The sequence below is a fragment of the Manis pentadactyla genome, chromosome 12 (genome assembly GCF_030020395.1).
Source record: "Manis pentadactyla isolate mManPen7 chromosome 12, mManPen7.hap1, whole genome shotgun sequence".
NCBI lineage: Eukaryota > Metazoa > Chordata > Mammalia > Pholidota > Manidae > Manis > Manis pentadactyla.
In genome coordinates, this window is record NC_080030.1 from 63,487,367 (window position 1) to 63,512,097 (window position 24,731).

Genomic DNA, 24,731 nt, shown 5'->3' on the forward strand with positions numbered 1-24,731 from the left:
AGTGACTGTAATGGGGTATGTGGGGGGGACTTGGTGAGGGGGGGAGTCTAGTAAACATAATGTTCTTCATGTAATTGTAGATTAATGATACCAAAAAAAAACCCACCATTCCAGTGAGTGATGTTGATAATGAGAGAGGCTTTTCATGTGTGGGAAAGGGGGTATATGGGAAATCCCCATACTGCCCTCTCAACTTTATTGTAAATAAAATTGCTTTAAGAAAAAAGAGTCCTTAAAAAAGATAGAAACCTAACAAAAATGGCAACATTTGTTAAGTGGTTACAATATGTATGGCTCTTTACTTTGAAAAAAGACCTATGCTTTTTTGTGGGAGTAGGAATCTGAATGGTTGCAGCTCATGAGTTGTTGTGAGGTAGTGTAATGAAAGTTACCTGGAATTAGACTGAAAATTATAACACTATTTGCAGGTAGATGTGGTTCATAACACACAAAGTCAACTGAGGTAGTTGGTAGATGTTTGAAGTGTCTACACATGTGCATTTTCTGTATTTCTATATGGCTTTGTTTGATTGCATGCAGTTTTCTGCATTCACACATTTTTTTTGCAGAAAAATCATGCATTAGCAAATGTGAAAGTCACACTATGTTCAAATTATTCCCTAGTATACTAATTATTTTAAAACAACATCATACTCTCAAAACAAAGAGATTTGTTTATGTCTAGTAAAGTTGTGTGATGAACAAAAATTTGGTTCAACTACTATATGATTCCAACCCCCTATTTTTGATTACCTACATCATAAAGGATGAGACATTTTAAATGCTCTTGAAGCTAGAGGTAGCCATGTGACACAGTTCTTATCGATGGCATACAAGCAATGAGACAGTCTAACTAAATGATATAAACACTTGGAAGGTGACCACAATGTCCCAGTTAATGATTATGCCAAACAGAAGCCCTCACTAAAATCCTTATGTCCCATGATATCACAACAGGCCAAATCACTGGGAATGTGCACAGACAATAGTACAGAATGCTGATGATTGGCTTTATAGTCAGAAAATAAATACTGAAATAATTCTGGCCACAAATTATGTGACTTGTACATGAATGTTCATGTAAGCTTTATACAAAGTAGTCAAACCTAGAAACAAACCAAACATCCATCAACAGGTAAACAGATAAACAAACAATAATGTATCTACATAGTGGAAGAAGACTCAGCAATTAAAAGGAATGATCCTGAGTAAAAGAACTCAGAAATAAAACAGTTCATACTATATTAGCCCACTTACATGAAATTCTAGATAATACAATCTCATTTCTGGGTTGAAGCAGATCATAGCTTGCCTGGGGCTTGGAGAAGAGGGGAATATTGGCTAAAAAGGGGCAAGGGAAACATTTTTTGGTTAATGTAAATGGTCTATATTTTGATTTGGTGGAGGTTACATGATTGCATCCTAGTCAAAAATCATCAAGCTGTACATTTAAAATGTATGCCATTAATTGTATGCAAATTATACATCATTAAAGTCGATTCTTAAAATACCAAACTAGCCAAACTAGCTGGCACTCCTGGGATTCTTTGGCCAAGGATTCATGTTCTGATTCTCATAATCTTGATGGTCACACCCACAGTGTTGCCAAGAAGGCAGAAATTACTGATTCTGTCCATATAAAGTTGTTACATCTCAATTTATGCATTTGAGTGTTTCTCCCCTAATTTTGTACACTATCTTACTTCAATTCAACATGTCAAAGTACTACAAAGAACTCGTGTAATACACTCAGCCTTATTTCCAAAAGAGTTAAGCTGCCTTTGAGATTCTCCCAAACCACATCTAAATGACCTAAAACCTGGAATCTTCATTTCTTGGAAGAGAAAAATGCTTTAAAATTACATTTGAAAGGACCTTGAAAGATTCTTGCAAGCCCTTGCAAACTCTGGGGCATAGATTTTGATCCATGTCTCCCTGCTAAAAAATACACCATTACTTTACCATCTGATATCTGCTGTGCTCTCCCATTGGGAGTTAAAATATGAGAATTCTTTGGAATCCCCCAAAAAAGTTTTCAGGAGGTGGTAGTATCTATCAAAGGCCTAGGAACAAGTGGACAACCACAGGAAGGAGCAGCTTCCAAACAAGACCCACAGATTAAGATTCAAGTGACCATAACTACAGATTGTCACACTTTAATTTGCTTGTTTTTTCCCACTCCATTTTCCTAGCTTGTTGTTTTTCCTTTCCTATTTGCTAGTTTACGTTTCTGAGTTGTTAACAGAACTGTTTTTTACTCTCTATGGAAGACTCCAAGACTGAGGTGAATCCTACATGCTGTGAGAATAGCAGAACTATACAGTATCTATAAGCCATTTAAACCCCTTGCCCAAGATGTTCATAAATTGAGCAAGAAGGAGACGGATTCAAGACGGCGGCCTGAGAGGTGAGACAGACCTCCTCCCAAAACCAAATATAATATGAAAATATAGTTAATACAACTAATTCTAGAAGAACAACAAGAAAGAAGGTTGCACAAGACTGCATACACCTCGAGAACAGAGCAGACCCCATGAAACAGGGTAATATACCAAAGCCTTGATCCACCAAGACCCAAACCCTTCCTGCACCCCAGCTCACTGTCAGGAGGAAGAGAAACAGACAGAGTGGGGAGGGTGTGAAAGCCTAGAAAGGTTGAACACCAGCCCTCGAGATTTGCTTTGGGAGCACAAACCTACATTGCATGGTGTTCTGGAGATTGGTGGGGTTGGAAAACTAAGACAGGCAGAATACTTGGAGAGACTGAGATTCCAGCCATTTGTAGAAGACAGGTATCCACATTCAGCCACTCTGGGACAAAGGAAAGGCAGGCGGTCTGAGAAGCTTCCTAGCAGCAAGAGGGCGGCTGAAAGGGTGGGGTTTTCTGCTGTGCAGGAGAAGGGATAGGTGGACAAGGTTGTCTGGGTGCGCTCTGCCCAACAGGTTGGGAATTTTCAGGAACTTCAGGTGCTCCATCCCTCTGGCAAGCTACTGAGCTTCAAGGTCCAGTGTGATACACAGTCTGCTGCACCTTCCTCCTGGCCTGCTGGCACCAGCTCACAAACAGGCAGACCCTGCCCTGGCATCAGGCCAGCCAGAGGGAGGCCCTGCCTATAGCAGCTACAGATGGAAAGCTCAGAGGCTTACACCTGTGTGCTTGCCCGATGGGTTCTGGCAGTGGAGACTGGCAAAGCAGCCGGGAAGCAGGAAACAGCTCTTTCATACCCCCAAGCTCCAGCACTGCCGTCCTGCAAACCCAATATCGCTCCAGGGGCTGAGCAGCTCCAGAGACTAGAGCTTCTGGGCACTAGAGGGCGCCACATACAAATATGAAATGTCAAAGGAAACTGATTCAAACAAAAATCTCAAAAGCAATAGAAAAAGGTCCAAATGAAACTGAACTCACCAATATTCCTGAAAGAGAGTTCAAAATAAAAGTCATAAACAGGCTCATGGAGGTACAGAAAAATATTCAAGAACTCAAGGATGAATTTAGGATGGAGATTCAATCATTAAGAAATCCCATATCTGAAATGAAACATAAAATGTAGGGACTTAAAAGCAGATTAGATGCAGTAGAAGAGATGGTAAATGGAATAGAAATTAGAGAAGAGAAATACAAACAATCTGAGGCACAGAGAGAAAAAAAGATGTTTAAGAATGAGAGAATATTGAGAGAACTGTGTGACCAGTCCAAACAGAACAATATGAACATTATAGGGGTACCCAGAAAAGAGACAGAAAGTGTCTCTGAGGAGGTAATTGTTGAAAACTTCCCCAATCTGGGGAAGGAGATATAGCTCAGGCCATGGAGGTGCACAGATCTCCCAACACAAAGGACTCAAGGAAGACAACACCAAGACATATAATAATTAAAATGGCAAAGATCAAGGATAAGGACAGACTGATAAAAGCAGCTAGAGAGAGAGAAAAGATCACCTACAAAAGAAAACCCATCAGGCTATAATCAGACTTCTAAGCAGAAACCTTACAGGCCAGAAGCAAGTGGCATTATATATGTAATGCAATGAAGCAGAAGGACCTCAAAGCAAGAATACTCTACCTGGCAAGATTATCATTTAAATTTGAAGGAGGGATTAAACAATTTCCAGATAAGCAAAAGATGAGAGAATTTACCTCCCACAAACCACCTCTACAGTGAATTTTGAAGGGACTGCTGTAGATGGAAGTAATCTTAAGGCTAAAACGCTGTTACCAGAGGAAATAAAACCACAGTAAAGAAAGTAGAACAATTAATTACAAAGCAGATACAAAATCAAATCAACTATCCCAAAAGTGATTCAAGGGATAAACTAAGAGTACAGAATATGATACCTAATATATAAAGAATGGAGGAGAAAGAAAAAGGAAGAAAGAAAAAAGAACCTTTAGGTTGTGTTTGTAAAAGCATGTGAAGTGAGTTAAATTAGACTACTAGATAGTAAGGGAATTACACCTGAACCCTTGGTAACCACAAATCTAAAGTCTGCCATGGCAATAACTACATACATATTGATAATCACACTAAATGTAAATGGTCAGAATGCACCAATCAAAAGACATAGAGTCACTGAATGGATTAAAAAACAAGACAAATCTATATGCTGCATAAAAGAGATTCACTTCAAACCCAAAGACATACACAGACTGAAAGCAAAGGGAAGGAAAAAGATATTTCATGTAATTAATAGGGAGAAAAAAGCAGTAGTTGCAGTACTTGTACCAGACAAAATAGACTTTAAAACAAAGAAAGTAACAAGAGACAAAGAAGGACATTACATAATGATAAAGAGGTCCGTCCAACAAGAGGACATAACTATTATAAATATCTATGCACCCAACACAGGATCACCTACATATGTCAAACAAATACTAACAGAATTAAAGGGGGAAATAGAAAGTAATGCATTCATTTTAGGAGAATTCAACACACCACTCACTCCAAAGGACAGGTCAACCAGACCAAAATAAGTAAGGGGACAGAGGCACTGAACAACGTATTAGAACAGATGGACCTAATGGACATTTACAGAACACTCCACCCAAAAGCAACAGAATACACATTCTTCTCAAGTACACATGGAACATATTCAAGAATAGATCATATACTAGGCCACAAAAAGAGCCTCAGTAAATTCAAAAGATTGAAATTGTACCAACAAGCTTCTCAGATCACAAAGGTATGAAACTAGAAATAAATTATGCAAAGAAAACAAAAAGCCCACAAACACACAAAGTCTTAATAACATGCTCCTAAATAATCAATGAATCAATGACCAAATAAAACCACACATCAAGCAATATATGGAAACAAATGACAACAATAATCCAACACCGTAAAATCTGTGGGACACAGCAGAGGCCGTGCTAAGAGGGAATTGTATTGCAATACAGGCAAACCTCAGGAAAGAAGAACAGTCCCAAATGAACAGTCTAAACTCACAATTAATGAAACTAGGAAAAGAAGAACAAATGACTCCCAAAATCAATAGAAGGAGGGACATAACAAAGATTAGAGCAGAAATAAATAAAATCAAGAAGAATAAAACAATAGAAAGAATCAGTGAGAGCAGGAGCTAGTCTTTCAAGAAAATAAACAAAATAGAGAAACCCCTAGCCAGACTTATCAAGAAAAAAAGAGAGTCTACACACAAAAACAGAATCAGAAATGAGAAAGGAAAAATCACTACTGACACCACAGAAACACAAAGAATTATGATCTTTTCATACTATTAAAAATTATATGTTAATAAACTGGATAACCTAGAAGAAGTGGAAAACTTTCTAGAAAAATATAACCTTCCAAGGCTGAACCAAGAAGAAACAGAAAATTTGAATAGACCAATTACCAGCAAGGATATTGAACTGGTAATCAAAAAACTACCTAAGAATAAAATGCCTGAAACAGATGGTTTCACTGCTGAATTTTATCAAACATTTAGTGAAGACCTAATACCCATCGTCCTTAAAGTTTTCCAAAAAGTAGAAGAGGAAGGAATACTCCCAAACTCATTCTAAGAGGCCAGCATCTCTCTAATACCAAAACCAGGCAAAAACACCACAAAAAAAGAAAATTACAGACCAATATCCCTGATGAACATAGATGCAAAAATACTCAACAAAATATTAGCAAACAAAACTCAAAAATACATCAAAAAGATCATCCATCATGATCAAGTGGGATTCATCTCAGGGATGCAAGTGGAACAATATTAAAAAATCCATCAACATCATCCACCACATCAACAAAAAGGACAAAAACCACACGATCATCTCCATAGATGCTGAAAAAGCATTTGACAAAATTCAACATCAACTCACGATAAAAACTCTCAACAAAACGGGTATAGAGGGCAAGTACTTCAACATAATAAAGGCCCTATGTGACAAACCCACAGCCAACATTATACTTAACAGTGAGAAGCTGAAAGCTTTTCCTTCAAGATCGGGAACAAGACAAGGATGCCCACTCTCCCCACTTATATTCAACATATATCTGGAGGTGGTAGCCACAGCAATCAGACAACGCAAAGAAATAAAAGGCATCCATATTGGAAAGGAAGAAGTTAAACTGTCCCAGTTTGCAGATGACATGATATTGTACACAAAAAAAAACATAAAGAATCCACTCCAAAACTACTACATCTAATATCTGAATTCAGCAAAGTTGCAGGATACAAAATGAATACACAGAAATCTGTTGCATTCCTATACACTAAAGATGAATTAGTAGAAGAAGAAATCAGGGAAATAATTCCATTCACTATTGCATCAAAAAGAATAAAATATCTAGGAATAAACCTTACCAAGGGAGCAAAAGGCCTATACTTTGAAAACTACAACACTCTCATGAGAGAAATTAAAGAAGATACTAATAAATTGAAACACATCCCGTGCTCATGGATAGGAAGAATTAATATTGTCAAAATGGCCATTCTGCCTAAAGCAATCTAAAGATTCAATACAATCCCTATGAAAATACCAACAGCATTCTTCAATGAACTAGAGCAAATAGTTCTAAAATTTATATGGAACCACAAAAGACCCTGAATAGCCAAAGCAATCCTGAGAATAAAGAATAAAGCAGGGGGGATTATGCTCTCTGACTTCAAGCTCTACTACAAAGCCACAGTAATCAAGACAATTTGGTACTGGCACAAGAACAGACCATAGATCAATGGAACAGACTACAGAGCCCAGATATAAACTCAAGCATATATGGTCAATTAATATACAAAAAAGAAGCCATGGATATACAGTGGAGAAATGACAGCCTCTTCAACGCTGGTGTTGGCAAAACTGGACAGCTACATGCAAGAGAATGAAACTGGGTTATTGTCTAACCCCATACATAAAAGTAAACTCAAAATGGATCAAAGACCTGCATGTAAGTCACGAAACCATAAAACTCTTGGAAGAAAACAGTCAAAAATCTATTGAATATAAACATGAGCAACTTTTTCATGAATACATCTCCTTGGGCAAGGAGCAAAATAAAAAATGAACAAATGGGACTACATCATGCTAAAGAACTTCTGTACAGCAAAGAGCACCATGAGCAGAACAAAAAGACATCCTACAGTATGGGAGAATATATTTGTAAATGACATATCCAACAAGGGGTTAACATCCAAAACATAAAGAACTCACATGCCTCAACACCCAAAAAGCAAATAACCCTTTTAAAAAATGGGTGGAGTATATGAACAGACACTTCTCCAAAGAAGAAATTAAGATGGCCAACAGGAACATGAAAAGATGTTCTGCACATGAAAAGATGCTTCACATAGATAATCATCAGGGAAATGCAAATTAAAACCACAGTGAGATATCACCTCACACCAGTTAGGATGGCCAACATAGAAAAGAGTAGGAACAACAAATGCTGTGAGGATGAGGAGAAAGGGAAACCCTCCTACACTGCCTGTGGGGATGTAAAATAGTTCAACCATTGTGGAAAGCAGTATGGAGGTTCCTCAAAAAACTCTAAATAGAAATACCATTTGACCCAGGAATTCCACTCCTAGGAATTTACCCTAAGAATGCAGGAGCCCAGTTTGAAAAAGACAGATGCACCCCTATGTTTATCACAGCACTGTTTACAATAGTCAAGAAATGGAAGCAACCTAAGTGTCCATCAGTAGATGAATGGATAAAGAAGAGGTGGTACATATACACAATGGCATATTATTCAGTCATAAGAAGAAAACAAATCCTACCATTTGCAACAACATGGATGGAGCTAGAGGGTATTATGCTCAGTGAAATAAGCCAGGTTGAGAAAGACAAGTATCAAATGATTTCACTCATCTGTGGAGTATAGGAACAAAGCAAAAATTGAAGGAACAAAAAAGCAGCAGAATCACAGAACCCAAGAATGGACTAACAGTTACCAAAGGGAAAGGGACTGGGGAGGGTGGGTGGGAAGGGAGGGATAAGGGGGAAAACAGGGCATTACAATTAGCACTCATAATGTAGCCTGGGGCACAGGGAAGGCAGTATAGTAGATAAGACAAGAGGTGACTCTATAGCATCTTACTATGCTAATGGACTATCTGTAATTGGGTATGTGGTAGGGACTTGATAATGGGGGGAATCTAGTACCCATAATGTTGCTCATGTTATTTTATATTAATGATACCAAGATAGAAAAAAATTTGAACAAGAAGTATTTCAAACTATAGTTCACATTAGATATAACACTGACCTCTCTAGGGTGAATATCTATTGTCATACTCCTACAAACCTCTCTGGAATTTTTAATATTACTATACAGATTCAGGAAATAAACAAGGAAAATAAGAATTTATGTAATTTGGTTATGCCCCTATATCAGCTGCTGTAGGCACTAGGGATTGAGAAAGAGATCTATTCTTTTGATGTAATTAGGGTTCTACGATCCTGGCTTAGAAGAGGGCTACAAACTCTGATGATGGTCCTTCCCTTAGTATTTGCTTTTGTTGCACAGCTCAGATGCATGACCTTCAGAGTCATAAAGATTGTTGCACAATCCATCCAGTCAAATGATTCAGCAAATTATCATCCAACAAAAGAACAGGAAAATGACCCCCTCTGAAAATTCAATACAAAAGCACAGCACCTCCAATAGCGGTGCAGATCTGGATTGATCATATCTCCTGATGACAGTGGTCTATCCTCCAGCTCAAGTGGAAAGATTATCATAAAGTGAGGAACTGAGAATTGAGTCTACCCATGTCGTTTTAATTCCCTTCCCCACAAATCATCTTATGTTCACAGAGGTATATACACTCACATGTCCTAGTCATTCCTTCAACTATGTTTTGGGATTGTGGGAAATAACTCAATACTTGCTTTATGAAACTCTAAATCCCTAAATTCAACTGGAAAAAATAAGTAGTAATCTAGGATAATTCCTAGCTGAATAACATGTGTAAGTGGTCTAAAACATCATCTAGACTTTGTACAACCACATATTCAAATATGTCATGATTGACCCAGCCCCCTTGCCCTTCAAAAATTATAAATTAAATGGAATTCAGTCTATCTCTGTGGGGTCTTCTGGATGAACCTCACAAAATGAAGTGTTTATTTTGACATGACATCAAAATTTGGAGAATATTTTTTCAGACATTTTGGTCAAAATTTTTTAGATTGAACAGATGTTGGTAGGCTAAGAATCTAACTTGTATATATAATATTTACCATGCTGTAAAAAGTAAAAGGACATAAAGAACCCAAAGGAATTTTCATAATATGTAATTTCTTCCAAGAGTTAAATAAAAACTTTAATGTAATCCTTTTATAGAATCTAAATTTGCTATTTAAGATTAACTTAAAATACATATTTCCTTGGGGTGATAAAAAATACATTTTACCTGCTACTGATTGCAATGTTCTACTAATTCATCCCATGTTTTCTTATTTGGAAAATGCTATATTCCTAAAAGGTAATATCTTATGTTACCCATTGCCACCACCCACCACCCACCCCATGCTCCAAAACTGAAGACATTTTCCTGTTGTTTGTATTTTATGTAAAGCAAATACATAAAAGATTACTTTGATATGGTTCTCTTATTAAAATTATCTAGAGCATATGGATGTGGATCTCAGTTTCTTACCTGAAAGTCACTCTATAGGATAGTTATCAACACTTGTATCAAGCTACTCATTTCTGCACACTCTAGAGGGTTTCCAAGAAGTATCACACCAGCCATCAATATGACACTTTAAGTCAGGTGTCAAATTTTTCTTCATCCTTTGTGTCTGGTTAGAATGGAACAGATGTAGGAGAGGTAGGGAAAGAGGCAGGTTCTAAACAAAACATATTGTAAATATGACTATATTATAATGACTCATTCTCCTTTCTTATTTCCAGCTTAAAAATATCATCTTCTTAAAGATAAATTTTTTAGAGATGAAAGAAATTTCTATAGCCACTAGATGTCATTGTGATGTCATTCAAATATTGATGGAAAACTACATACCTGATAAAATTAAAAAGATTTATGTATTTATTTCTGAAGGAAAAACATGAAAAGCTGTCATTACCTTGAATATAGTAACAAAATACTACCTTCATCAGGGAAAGGCTAAAGTTCCTACTGTGCTGAAAAGCATTCTGAAAACCTTGGGAAAATAATTAATGGTGGTTATTTGACATTGTTCTAGCTTTTCTACTTCAGAAGATGCTATTCATTCTACATGTTTTAAATCTGAAATTTTCAGCTGCTACTGTTGTTAGTACTCAACTTTTAGTAAGAGGGAACAGTAAATGAGTGAAAGCAATTGAAGGTAAAATTTCAAATGAAGAAAAAAGGGGAGAAAAAAAAGAGATTCATATGTGGTAATCCCTATTTCTCTGTGAGTTAGAGTGAACTCAAGGGTATATATTTTTATAGCACAGGAAGAAATGATGGGTAACTGATTGATGAAGAAAAGTGAAGGTTTGGCATATCTTTTGCAGGCAATGGAAGAGTATTTTGGACTGTTAAGTGTTATGGATCCTCCCCTTAAATTCATAAATTGAAGCCTTACGTACCACATGGGAGTGCATTTGGGAGATAAAAGGCCTTTGAAGAGGTAAATAAGGATAAATAAGGGTGGGGGCCTAATCCAACATGACAAGTGTACTTATAAGAAGAGGAAGAGACCCCAAAGACATGTATGCTCAGACAAAAGTCCATATGAGGACACAGTGAGATGGCCAATATCAAGCCAAGGAGAGGCCAGGCCACAGGAGAAATCAAATCTGCCGTACATTGATCATGGATTTCAAGCCTGAAGAACTATTAGAAAATAAATTTCTGTTGTCCCTGTGGTATTTTATTACAGCAGCCCCAGTAATCTGATACAAAATGGTATACAGTTGTTAAACACAGGATTACCTGCAGAGTTAACAATATTTGTTCTCCTCCGCTTTCTTATTAGTAAAATGTGATTCAGTCACAAAGCTAGAACTGGTGGTTCTAGCTGATTAACAAAGAAGTCAGCTGAGACAGTTTTTTTATTGAAGTATAATTCATACACAATCTTATACTTTTTCAAGTACACAACACAGTGGTTCAACAGTTACCCATATTATTAAATTCTCACCCCACTAGAGCAGTTATTATATGTCAACATAGGAAGATTTTACAGAATCATTAGGTATATTCTACATGCTTAATACTACCTCTGTGACCAATTTAAATTAAGATTGAGAATTTTTGTGCCCTTTTATCCCCTCACCCTCCACCCCCACTCACCTCAATAGCTCCCCCATGATTAACCACCAGTCAGTGAAATCATACGGTATTTGTCTTTCTCCACCCGGCTTATTTCACTTAGCAGAATAGCCTCTAGGTCCATTCATGTTGTCACAAATGTCAGGATTTCTTTATTTTTTATGGCTGAATAATATTTCATTGTGTATATGAACCTCTTCTTCTTTATCCATTCATCTATTGATTGACACTTTGGTTGCTTCCATATCTTGGCTACTGTGATAATGCAGCAATAAACATAGGGGTGCATATATCTTTTCAAATCAGGGATTTATTTTCTTTGGGTAAATTTCTAGAAGTGGAATTCCTTGGTTATATGGTATTTCTATTTTTAGTTTTATGAGCGACCTCCCTACTGTTTTCCACATGGCTGCACCAATTTACATTTCCAAGAATAGCGCAGCAGGGTTCCCTTTTCTCTGCATCTTTGCCAACACTTATTATTTCTTGTTTTTGGATAGTGGCCATTCTAACTTGTGTGAGGTTATATCTCATTGTTTTGATTTGCATTTCCCTGAGGATGAGCAATGTAGCCATCTTTTCATTTGCCTGTTGGCCAACTGTATTTTTTGTGAAATGGAAAAATGTCTGTTCAGATCCTCAACCCATTTTAAATCAGGTTGTTTGTTTGTTTGGTGTTGAGTCTTATGAGGTCTTTATATATTTTGGATGTTAACCTTTTACCAGATAAATCATTTATGAATATATTCTCCCATACTGTAGGTTGCCTTTTTGTTTCATTGATGGTGTCCTTTGCTGTACAGAAGGATTTCAGTTGAAATAGTTTCACTTGTTCATTCTTACTTTTGTTTCCCTTGCCCGAGGAGATGTGTCCAGAAAAAAAAGCTGATGCTTATGTTCAAGAGATTTTTGCCTATGTTTTTTCAAAATAAGAATTTTATGGTTTCATGTCTTACATTCAGATCTTTAATCCATTCTGCTTTTACTTTTGTGCATGGAGTTAGACAATAACCCAGTTTCATTCTCCTGTATGTACCTGTCCAGTTTTCCCAAAATAATTTATTGAAGATAGTGTCTTTCCCCACTGTATATTCATGGCTCCTTTATCATATATTAATTGAATATATATGTGTGGGTATATTTCTGAGCTCTCTACTCTGTTCCATTGATCTATGGTCCTGTTCTTGTCCCAATACCATACTTTTTTGGTTACAGTATCTTAGTAGTATAGATAGAGGACAGGTTGCATAATGCCTCCAGTTTTGTTCTTCTTTCTCAGAATTGCTTTGGCTATCCAGGGTCTTTTGTGGTTGCATATGACTTTTAGGATTATTTGCTCTAGTTCATTGAAAAATATCATTGGTAAAATTTTGATAGAGATTGCATTGAATCTGTAAATTGCTTTGGACAGGATGGCCATTTTGATAATATTAATTCTTCCTATCCATGAGCATGGGAGAGATTTCCATTCATTTGTATCTCCTTCAGTTTCTTTCATCAGTGTCTTATAGTTTTCACAGTCAGGTCTTTCACCTCCTTTGTTCAGTTTATTCCTAGGTATTTTGTTCTTTTTGATTTAATTATAAATGGAATTGTTTTCCTTATTTCTCTTTCCAATAGTTCATTGTTATTATATAGGAATTCAACAGATTTCTGTATATTGGTTTTGTACCCTGCCACTTTCATGAATCCAGTTTAGTTCTAACAGATTTCTGATGGAGTCTTTAGAGTTTTCTATATACAGTATCATGTTATCTGCAAAAAGTGAGTTTTACTTCTTCCTTACCAATTTGGACATTTTTTTCTCTTTATCTTGTTTGATTGCTATGGCTAAGACTCCCAGTACTAACTTGAATAAAAGTGGTGAGGGTGAATATCCTTGTCTTGTTCTTGATCTTGCAGGAAAAGCTGTCAGCTTTTCACCATTGAGTATGATGTTTGCTGTGGGTTTGTCTTATATGGCCTTTTTTATTTGAGTTATGTTCCCTATATATCCATTTTCTTGTAAGTTTTTCATGAATTGATCCTGAATATTGTCAAATGCTTTTTCAGCATCTATTGAGATGGTCATATGGTTTTAACATTTCCATTTGTTAATGTCCTCTATCACACTGATTTAAGAATATTGTACCAACCTTGCATCCCTAGAATAAGCCCTACTTGGTCTTGATGGGTGATCATTTGGATGTATTTTTGAATTTTTTTGCTAATATTTTGTTGAGGATTTTTGCATCTATGTTCATCAGAGATCTTGTTCTTTTTCTTTTTTTGTGGTGTCTTTGTCTAGTTTTAGTATTAGAGTGATGCTGGCCTCATAAAATGAGTTTGGAAGTATTCCTCCTTCTATTTTTTGGAATACTTTAAGGATGGGTATTAGCTCTTCTTTAAATGTTTGATAGAATTCAGCTCTGAAGTTATATGGTCCTGGAATTTTGTTAGTTTTTTGATAAACTATTTAATTTTGTTACTGGTAATTGGTTGATTCAAATTTTCTGTTTCTTCCTGAGTTAGGTCTTGAAGGTTGTATTTTTCTAGAAATGTGCCCATTTCTTCTAGGTTGTCCAATTTATTGGCATATAATTTTTAATAGAATCTTCCAATAACTCTTTGTCTTTTTGTGGTATCAATTTTAATTTATCCTTTTTTCATTTCTGATTTTGTGTCCTCTCTTTTTTTCTTGGTAAGTTCAGCTAGGGGTTTGTCTATTTTGTTTACCTTCTCAAAGAATCAGCTCTTGGTTTCATTGATGTTTTTCTATTTTATTATTCCCTATTTTTTCTATACTGATCTTTATTATATCTCTCCTTCTACTAATTTTGGGTTTCATTTTTTCTTCTCTTTCTAGCTTATTTAGTTGTGAGTTTAGACTGTTTATTTGGTGTTGTTCTTGTTTCTTGAGGTTGGCCTGTATTGCTATGTACTTCCCTCTTAGAACCTCTTTTGCTGCATTGTACATATAATTGATTTCTAGGTTCATACCATTGTGATCTGAAAAGATGCTTGAAATACCAATATTTTTTAATTATTGAGGCTCTTTTTGTGTCCTCATATGTGATCTATTCTGGGGAATGTTCCATGTGCACTTGAGGGAAATATGTACCCTGTTGCTTTTGGGTAGAACATTCTGTATATATCTGGTAAGTTCATATGGTCTAATGTGTCATTCAATAACTTTTCTTATTTATTTTCTGTCTATATGATCTGTCCATTGGTGTAAGTAGGATATTAAAATACCCTAATATGATATGATAGTGTTGCTATTTTACCCTTAGGTCCTTTAGTATTATATATATATATATATATATTTAGGTGCTCCTATGCTGGATGCATCGATATCTACAATTGTTATGTTCTCCTGTTGGACTGATCCCTTTATCATTATGTGATGTCTTTGTCTCTTATTACTTTTTTTTTTGAAGTCTATTTTGTCTGATATAAGTAGTGCTACTTCTTCTTCTTTCTCTCTTTTATTTGCATGATATATCTTTCCATCCCTTCACTTTCATCTGTGTATGTCTTTAGATTTGAAATGAGTCTCTTACTGATAGCATATAGATGGAAATGTTTTTTTATCCACTCTGCCACTCTATGTCTTTTAATTGGTGGACTTACTCCAATTATATTTAAGGTAATTATTGATAGGTATGTACTTATTGCCATTGTATTGTTTTCTGGTTATTTTGTGGTTCCTCTCTGTTCCCTTTTTCTTCTCTTATACTCTTGTTATTTGAGGGTTTTCTTTAGTGTTATGCTTAGATTTTCTTTTTTTAAATTTTTCATGTATCTACTATAGTCTTTAGGTTTGTGGTTACCATAAGTCTCATAGATTGTTTCCTGTGTATGTAACAGTCTCTATTAAGTTGATGGTCACTCTATTTCAGACACAATCTAAAAGTACACTTTTTTATTCTTCCTCTTCCCAATTTTATGTATGTGTCATAATTTACATATTTTGTGTATCCCTTGACTAGCTGTATAATTGATTTTACTACTTTTGTTTTTTATAACTTCATATTTGTTTAGTAAATAATTGGTTTAACCCAATTAAAAAATGGGCAGAGGACCCAAAGAGGCATTTTTCTAAAGAAAAAATACAGATGGCCAACAGACACATTGAAAGCTGTTCCACATCACTCACTATCAGGGAAACGCAAATCAAAGCCACAATGAGATATTGCCTCACAATTTTTTCCTGGACATGTCTCCTTGGACAAGGGAAACAAAATCAAAACTGAACAAGTGGGGCTACATCAAACTAAAAATCTTCTGTACAGCAAAGGACACCATCAGTAGAACAAAAAAAAGATCCTAAAGTATCAGAGAATATATTAATAAATGACTAATCTGATAAGGGGTTAACGTCTAAAATATATAAAGCACTCATATACCTCAACAGCCAAAAAACAAATAACCCAATTCAAAAATGGGTGGAGGACCTGAACAGACACTTCTCCGAAGAAGAAATTCAGATGGCCAACAGGCACATGAAAAGATGCTCCATATCACTAATTATCAGGGAAATGCAAATTAAAACCATAATGAGATATCACCTCACACCAGTTAGAAAAGCCACTATCCAAAAGACACAAAACAACAAATGCTGGCGATGATGTGGAGAAGAAAGAACCCTCCTATACTGTTGGTGGGTATGCAAATTGGTGAAACCCCTGTGAAAAGCAGTATGAAGGTATCTCAAAAAACTAAAAGTAGAAATACCATTTGACCCAGTAATTCCACTACTGGAATTTACCTGAAAACAAAATCCCTGATTCGAGAAGATATATGCACCCCTATGTTTATCACACTATTTGTAAAAGCCAAGATATGGAAGCAACCTAAGTGTACATCAATAGATGAATGAAGAAGAGGTGGTACATATACACAATGGAATATTATTCAGCCATAGAAAGAAAAGAAATCCTGCCATTTGCAACAACATGGATGGATCTAGTGGGTATTATTCTCAGTGAAATAAGCCAGAAGGAGAAAGAAAAATACTATATGATTTCAATTATGTGTGGAATATAAGAGCAAAGCAAAACAGAAGGAACAAAACAGTATTAGACTCACAGACTCCAAGAAGTGACTAGTGGTTACCAGGGGAGGGGTTGGGGTGGGTGTGGGGGGAAGGGGGATAAAAGGGCACAATAATTCAAAATCACAATATAAGTCGACCACAGGAACTGTTGAACCACTGTGATGTACATTTGAAACCAACATAAAATTGTATATTAATGATACTCTAATAAAAAAAAGAATAAAGGGTGATTATGTTTTCAATCCCAACTGTATTCAGTCTCCCACACAGAAACCCTCTAAATATCAGGAAGGAATGAATGGTAGGTTCCTAAATTATTTTCCCATTTTCCTAAGAAAGAAAACAGGATGCCATTATAGAAAGACTTAAGAATTTGAAAAGTGGACCTGCAGTTCAGCCATGGTGATATGTCCCTATTTTAATGCAACTTTCACTTGTCAAACATCTTTCCCATTGAAGGATCCATTTGACTGGGAGTCTTATCCTTCATGGAAAAACCTATGCTTCCCAGTTTGGTCTTGAAATGAAACTTCACTTCGAAGCTTCTTCCTGATGAGTGCGTAAATTGCCACAGTGTCCATTTCTAAAGTCAATCTCCTCTTTTTCAATTGACCCTCTAGTGAATCTTTGCAGATGATTTGGTATAGATTCTGCAGACTCGACAACTTCAAGAAGTCAATAGACATACCACATATTCTTGCCAAAACTTTAAGCTTATTTTTGTTAAATCTATACAACTCACAGCTTTGATTTTCAGTTGCTATTCTCTATCAGGTTACCTAATATACCTCTTATGTAGTTACGTAAAGTTTCAGCACCTATCGTTTCTCTCTTGAATTGTGGCCTAGAGAAGGTACCAGATGCAAATATACTTATCTGTTTGCTTACCCCCATTTACTAAATCCTACATAATTTGGCTTCAACTTACCTTTCCTATCTCTACTCATACCAATTTCCTGTCTCTACTCATACTGCTTTCCTAGTAGGTAACTAAGGTCCAGCATACTGACCTTCTTTATTTTCCTTGTTTCTAGTTCTGTCTTCTACCTGGAGTGCTCTACCACCTGATCTTCCAAGTTTGGGTTCCTTCTTATCATAAGGATCTCAACTTAAATATCCCTGTTTACATAGACTTTCTTGACCACCTAAAAGAGCAAATCAGAATCTTTTTATAGAACCATCTACGTTACTTCTCTGCATCTCATTTACCACTAAGGTAAACTGGATAATGACCCTACAAAGATATTCCAAATCCTCAACCCCCTAAGAATATGAAAAAGACTTTACATGTGATTAAGTTAAAAACCTTGAGATGGGGAGATAAGCCTGGACTAAAGAGGTAGACCCAATATAATCACAAGGATCCTATAAGAGAGAAGCAGGAGGTTTAGAGTCAGAGAAAGGAGATAAAATGATGGGAATAAAAGTTGGAGTACTGCACTTTGAAGTTGGAGAAAGGTGCCTCAAGCCAAAGAATGCAGGAGGCCTGCAGAAGCTGGAAAGGCAAAGTAATGGATACTTACCTAGATACCCCAGAATTAACACAGCCCAGTTGATGTCTTGATTTCAGCCCAGTGAAATCTATTTCAGACTTCTGATTTTCACAGCTACAAGATAATAAATTTGTGTTGTTTAAAGTCACTAGGTCTATGGTAACTTGTTATAGCATCAATAGAAAACTGTACCCTATCTGATATCCTATCTGACATTTTTCTTGTTTTATTCAATTATTTGTTTATCATCTATCTCCCCTTACTAGAATGTAAACTGTATAATGTCAAGAGTATTATTTTTCATATTCATTCCTGTTCTTAGAGAAGTGGCCTGGAACACTGTAAGCATGCAATAAAACTGGATTGAGTAAATAATTGCTTTTTTTGTATGCATGTGTGCTTTCTGTGAAAGGAAAAAGAAATGTTTGGTAGAGATAAAAGTGCATCAACCATTTTAATCTCAATATCAGAGGACTGTCATATTTAGAATTTCCTACACTAAGAATATGCTCCTTCTCATTCCTATTCAGCTCTCTTATAAAAGGACTTGCTCTGCCTTGATACTGGCAATCCCTTGCCAAGGCACAAGCTGCTGGGTGTTAATTTGAGCCTTTAGATCTCCAGGGATTCAATTAACCAGAGTTGACATAATTATTTTAAGAGCTATTAATGATAGTGGAGCTGCCATCACCTTATCTGGAATTAACCTGTTATTGAAAAATTATTTCATCGTAGGTTATTTTTCTAGGAATATATATGTGAAAATTTCCTGGAAATACTGATTTTAAAATATATTTCAACATGTGTAAGTTTTGGTATATAAGACAAAAAATTTTGCTTCTATTTTTTATAGTAATAGACTTACAAACTAATAGACTTACAACTAACACACTATTTATGAACTTGCATGAGATGGATTCATTAGACCATGTCAAAAACAACATTCCAAGTTTTCTTAACCACTGACATAACTTCTCCAAAGTTGGTTTGGTGGGTTACAGGGTTGAAAAGACTGAGATGGAGTGAACACCCTAGGTTTATAAGTTATCTTTTTTTCCACCAGAAGATTTTCGCATTTGTGCTCTCATAGATTCTTATTATTTCTAATCAAAATCTTATTGTCAGCAATTGATCCCAGTCTTGTCCACGTACAGTATTTATAACCTTCCCAATTCTTGTCAAGTAAAGATGATTAAGAAAGGAAAAATTAACTTTATTAGATTGTGAGACACTCAAAATAGAACATTACAGAAAGCTATTTGCAAACTTAGAAAAAAAATATTAGAAACTTTATTCTGTTTCAAAAGCCTAAGTATAGCCAATAACTTTAGTAGATTTAGGGCTTACACATAAGAATCAATAAGAAAGACATATTGAGCCCTTCAAAGAGGAAACCACCTATGTTACACTGGCAGGATTTTTTTAAAGAAAAAAGATTATGCAACACAAATTTCAGTCAATGATTATCTACTTCTCTCATATTTATCATCTCAGTCTTTATTTCAAATTTTGTAAACTCTTCTAAAGCCAGGATCCAGTTATTTTTCCTTTTATTCCCTATTTCTCATAGGTCATCTGAAGAATAAAAATCTTGAATAAAATACAGAGAAGATATTTTGCACCAGATTTGCTACAAAGTCTAATTCACGAACTCCAATATATCCCAGGGTAGTGCTTTTAATTACTCCCCTTAAGCCCAGAGCCATAAGAATCCTATAAAAATCCCACATAGCAACTCTTTTTCCTCTTGTTGACTCAGAGTACCTCAAACTGCACCTGCCACCCACACTCTCCTAACATTTACTCTCTCATGATCTCTCCAATATTCATCACTTTGGCTTCACACTAGGACTTATTCCCTTTCTAGCCACTATGAACTTATCAACTCTGCCTGGCTTCTCTCTCTCCTTTTATTTAATTAATACTACAGTTCACCCTTGAATGATGTAGAGGTTAGGGGCACCAGCCACAGTGCAGTCAAAAATCTGTGTATAACTTTTGACTCAGAGAAACATAACTACTAATAGCCTACTGTTGACCAAAAGTCTTACTGATAACATAAACAGTTAATTAACACATATTTTGTATATTATAATGTATTATACACCGTGTTCTTACAATAAAGCTAGAGAAAAGAAAATGTTTTTTCAAATTGTCATACATCTCCAAAAATGTTTCCAATATATTTATTGAAAAAAAATCCATGTATATGTGGACCCATGTACTTTAAAACCCATATTGTTCAAAGGTCAACTGTAGTTTCAGTTCAATAAAGCTGTTACCAAATCCAAACAAAAACACAACACCAGTGTACAGATGGTTGTTTTCTTCCCAGGATCCCAATCTCAAGAATTCAGAAGGCTAAAGCTACAGTTTGTATGTCTGGATGATCCCAAAAGATGTTTCTTCAAGTCTTAATACATTTTCACTGAGAAGTTGGCCTATTTCATTAAAAAAAAAAACATACTAATGACTTAAATTATCATATTCACTCTTTTATGGTTCACAAACTTCCTGGCACACCTTTTGAAAATCTTTACATTCCAAATGCTTTCAAATCACCTAGAGGGACTTGTCACTGCATAGGTTGATGTAATTAATTGGATTGATTTTAAAAGATAATAAAGGGAAAAACAAGAGCATGCACAGACTTTACTAGAATTTATTCTGTTTTCAACTATAGTGAGAAGGACTAGAAGTACCTAGCAGAAGTCTTTAGCTTTGCTATGCAGAATACAGGCAAAGGAATTACTGCAGGCAATTAACTGCTTAATTGCTATTACTTTTAAAAAGTGAATTTATTAAGATGTAATTTACATACCATAAAATTCACCCACTTAAATGTACCATTCAATGTTTTTTAGTATATACAATTACACAACCATCAATTTTAGAACATTTTCAACAATCCAAAAAGAAACTCGGTGGCCATTAGCAACTTCCTATTTCCTCTCAACTAACCACCCACTCCTCCACCCCTGCCACCAGTCTAGTTTCTGTCCTATATTGGCTTATTCTAGACATTTCATACAGATGAAATTCATACAACTGGCTCTTTTAACTAATAATAATGTTTCCAAGGCTCATTCAGGTTACAGCATGAATCAGTACTTCATTCCTCTTCTTACAATAGACTTTACGTTTTCAGAGTAATTTAGTTCTATGGAAAATGTGAGTGGAAAGTACAGTGAGTTCCCAGATAATGCCTCTCACTCTCCACACAGTTTTCGCTATTACTAACATTTTGCATTAGTATGGTATATTTGTTAAAATTGATGATTCATTACTGATACATTTTTTTATTAAGTAAGTACACAATTTACATAAGGGTTCACTCTTTGTGTTGTACACTCTAGGTTTTAAGAAACATATAATATAGCATATATATATCTACAACTACAGTATCATATAGTTTCATTGCCTTAAAAATTCCTAGAATTACATTCGTTCACTCCTTCCTTCCTTTCCCAAACCCATGACAACCACTGATCTTTTTGTTTCCATAGTTATACTTTTTCTAGAAAAGTATAAAAATATTTTGCTGAAAATATTCTACTGTATGATGTATATCTTCCAAAGGCATGAAATATTGAATTTTTTAAATCAATTCATGAGTTGCTGAATGGATATTTACTTTTTCACTTTTTAGCTCTTATGAATAATGTTGCTATGACTAGTCATGGACAAGCATATGGCTATTTGTTTATCTTTTTTTTGATAAATGTCTATTGAGATCCTTTGCCCATTTTTAATTTTGGTTATTCATCTTTACATCATTGAATTGTAAGTGTTCTTTATATATTTGGATAAAAGTTCTTACCAGATATATGATTTGCAAACATTTTTTCCCATTATTTGATTTGTCATTTCACTTTCTTGACAGTGCCCCTTAAGGCACAAATGTTTTCATTTTGATGATGTCCAATTCATCTATTTTTCTTTTGCTGGTTGTGCTTTTGGTGTTATATAAGAACTTATTGCATAATCAAAGGTCACAAAGACTTACACTTATGTTTTCTTCCAAGAGTTTAATAGTTTAGCTCATACTTTGATCTTTGATGCATGTTAACTTTTGTATGTGACTAAAGGCATACAACTTAATTCTTTTGCATACCTTCATTTTCCTTGTTTAAGACTGTTTGGGATATTCGAGGTCCCTTGAATTTCCATAAGAATTTTAGAATCAACGAGTCTATTTTCCAAACAAACTAGCTAGGATTTGGGTGAGGATTATATTGAGACTATAGACCAGTTTGAGCAGGATTACATCCTTAACAATATTAAGTGTCTTATTCCATGAACATGGGATAGAATTCCATTTCCTTAGGCCTGCTTAAATTTCATTCAACAATGCTTTGTAGTTGCCAGAGTATAAGTTTTATAGTTTTGTTAACTTATTCCTAAATCTATTATCCTTTCAGATGTTACTCTAAATATAGTTTTTTCTTTCTTCCCACATTATAATTCCCCCTTGTGCTCCCTCCTTTTGTGTCCCTTGTACACATCATATCTCCACTCTCCCTGTATTGATAGTTCTGTCGTTGGCCCTGGCAGTGGTGCAGAGTACTTCCATGAGTGGATGAATAATTTGTTATATCTTTTGAAGTGTATAACCCAAAGAATAATTCTTCCCAATAAGGAAATGTTCATGGCAATTTGTTAAAATTTTTATATTTTTTCCTTTATAAATACACTATCTTTTCTTTTAACTAACCACTAAACCGGTTCACAAACCCCTAAATAATTAAGAGTTGGATAAACTGCTTTTTATATAACTTTCCAAGTATTCTGTGTTATCCAGTACAAAATGGTAAATAAGTGACTACACATAAAAATGAGACTTATATTTGAAGCTAAGCCAAAATCATTTGAGCACTGGCAAATTTTCATTGAAAAACTCAGGATTTGCTAGGATGAAATAACAAGTGAAGTTTCCAAACGCAAATACCTTTACATACATTAGCCTCATGTTGCTTTAAAGAGTCATTACATCCTTTTTATGAGAGATGAAAGAGAGAAACTAAAAAGAAACTAAAAAGTATAGTATAGAAAGGAAGAGTAGGAGATAAAGAATTTAAAATTCAGATAATAAAGTTCATCTAAGAAGAAATACTAAAGAAATTATGACTTTTTAGCCTTGAAATGACTCAGAAGTGTTTATATAATTTTCTTCACATATTAAACACAGGATAACCTATGTTTCATCTTCATTGAGAGAAAAGAACAAGAAAAATGTATTTCAGGGAAAAAGTTATTTTAGGTATATGAGTATGCATTGACTACAAAATGATTAGAAATTAGAAACAAATGATGTAAAAGTTTTTTATTATTATTTAGGGAGAATTGGGATACCATAGTAAAGAAATATCATCTATTAGCTGTTCCATAGGTGTCTTAGGTATTGGTGATAATGTTTAAGCAAGATGGCTCTGGCACCTTTTTCCATTCTGTTTCTCCAATTCATCTGCACTATACTCAGTGAACTTTCAAATAGTGGTCATATTTTTAAAGTACAATAGTAACCCAAAATTCCGTGACCAGAGTTGTTATGACCATGTAAAAAATAAAGTAATTACACATACAAAAGCCTATATACATGGCATTTTATTTTCCACATTATGTATTCCATGTACTTATAAAAAATAGTCTTCTCTGGTGAGGCTTAGAACCTCAACCCCCCCCTGTTTTGAGAGAAATCTGCATCCATGGATATGTTGTTGCCCTTGTCTAGCTTGGATTAATACTTAGTCTATAGGCACACACCTGATCATCTACATTTGTCCTCTTACAGCACTAAATTACGTTTTCTATCTTTATCTTGCATCTACCTACCACTTCAGAATTTTATTTAAAAAAAATAATAATAATAATAAGGGAGAAATATGGGATTCACATATAAATCAAGTATAAAAATCAAACGAATCATATTTGACCTGATTGTTTATAGTTCATGATGCATAATCAATACCGAAGTTTCTGTGATATGACTGCCCTTGCACTGTTCACCATGTAAGAACTTATTCACTATGTAAGAACTTGTTCACCATGTAAGAACCTGTTCATTATGCTTCAGAAGATTGCAGACTGTTGAGAATTAGGCTTGGGGTTGATTAATGATTGTGCATTGAGTCCCCTATACAGAACTTTATTGTTGTTAACAACCACTTGATCAATAAATATGAGAGATGCCCTCTCAAAAAAAAAAAAATAGTCTTCTCTGGAAAATAGGTAAGAATGGTATTTTTTGTTATATATTTGTTAGGATTCCAAAAATATTTTTAGTACATCAATTTCTCCTGTGTCTAATGTGTTTAGTTACAGAGGCCATGGAAAAACCTCAAAAAGTGTTAGATTTTGCAGATTCAGCACATTTTAATTTTAGAACTTGGAGGTGAACTCAGTGTTTGGAGTTAAACACCAGAAAGATCTCTAGAGCATGACTTCATAGCATTACTGTTTTATCCAAATGAAGATGAACAATCTGTTATCTGA

The 24,731-nt window shown here is 35.1% G+C and overlaps 1 long non-coding RNA gene across 1 annotated transcript in view; it reads right to left on the reverse strand.

Annotated features, from left to right (window-relative positions):
* The window catches only part of LOC118921702 (uncharacterized), a 150,619-nt gene that overhangs the window by 90,332 nt on the left and 35,556 nt on the right, over positions 1 to 24,731 (reverse strand). Inside the window, exon 2 of the long non-coding RNA XR_005028462.2 lies at positions 18,270 to 18,353. This is a non-coding gene — a long non-coding RNA (uncharacterized LOC118921702). The remainder of the gene's footprint in view (positions 1 to 18,269; positions 18,354 to 24,731) is intronic.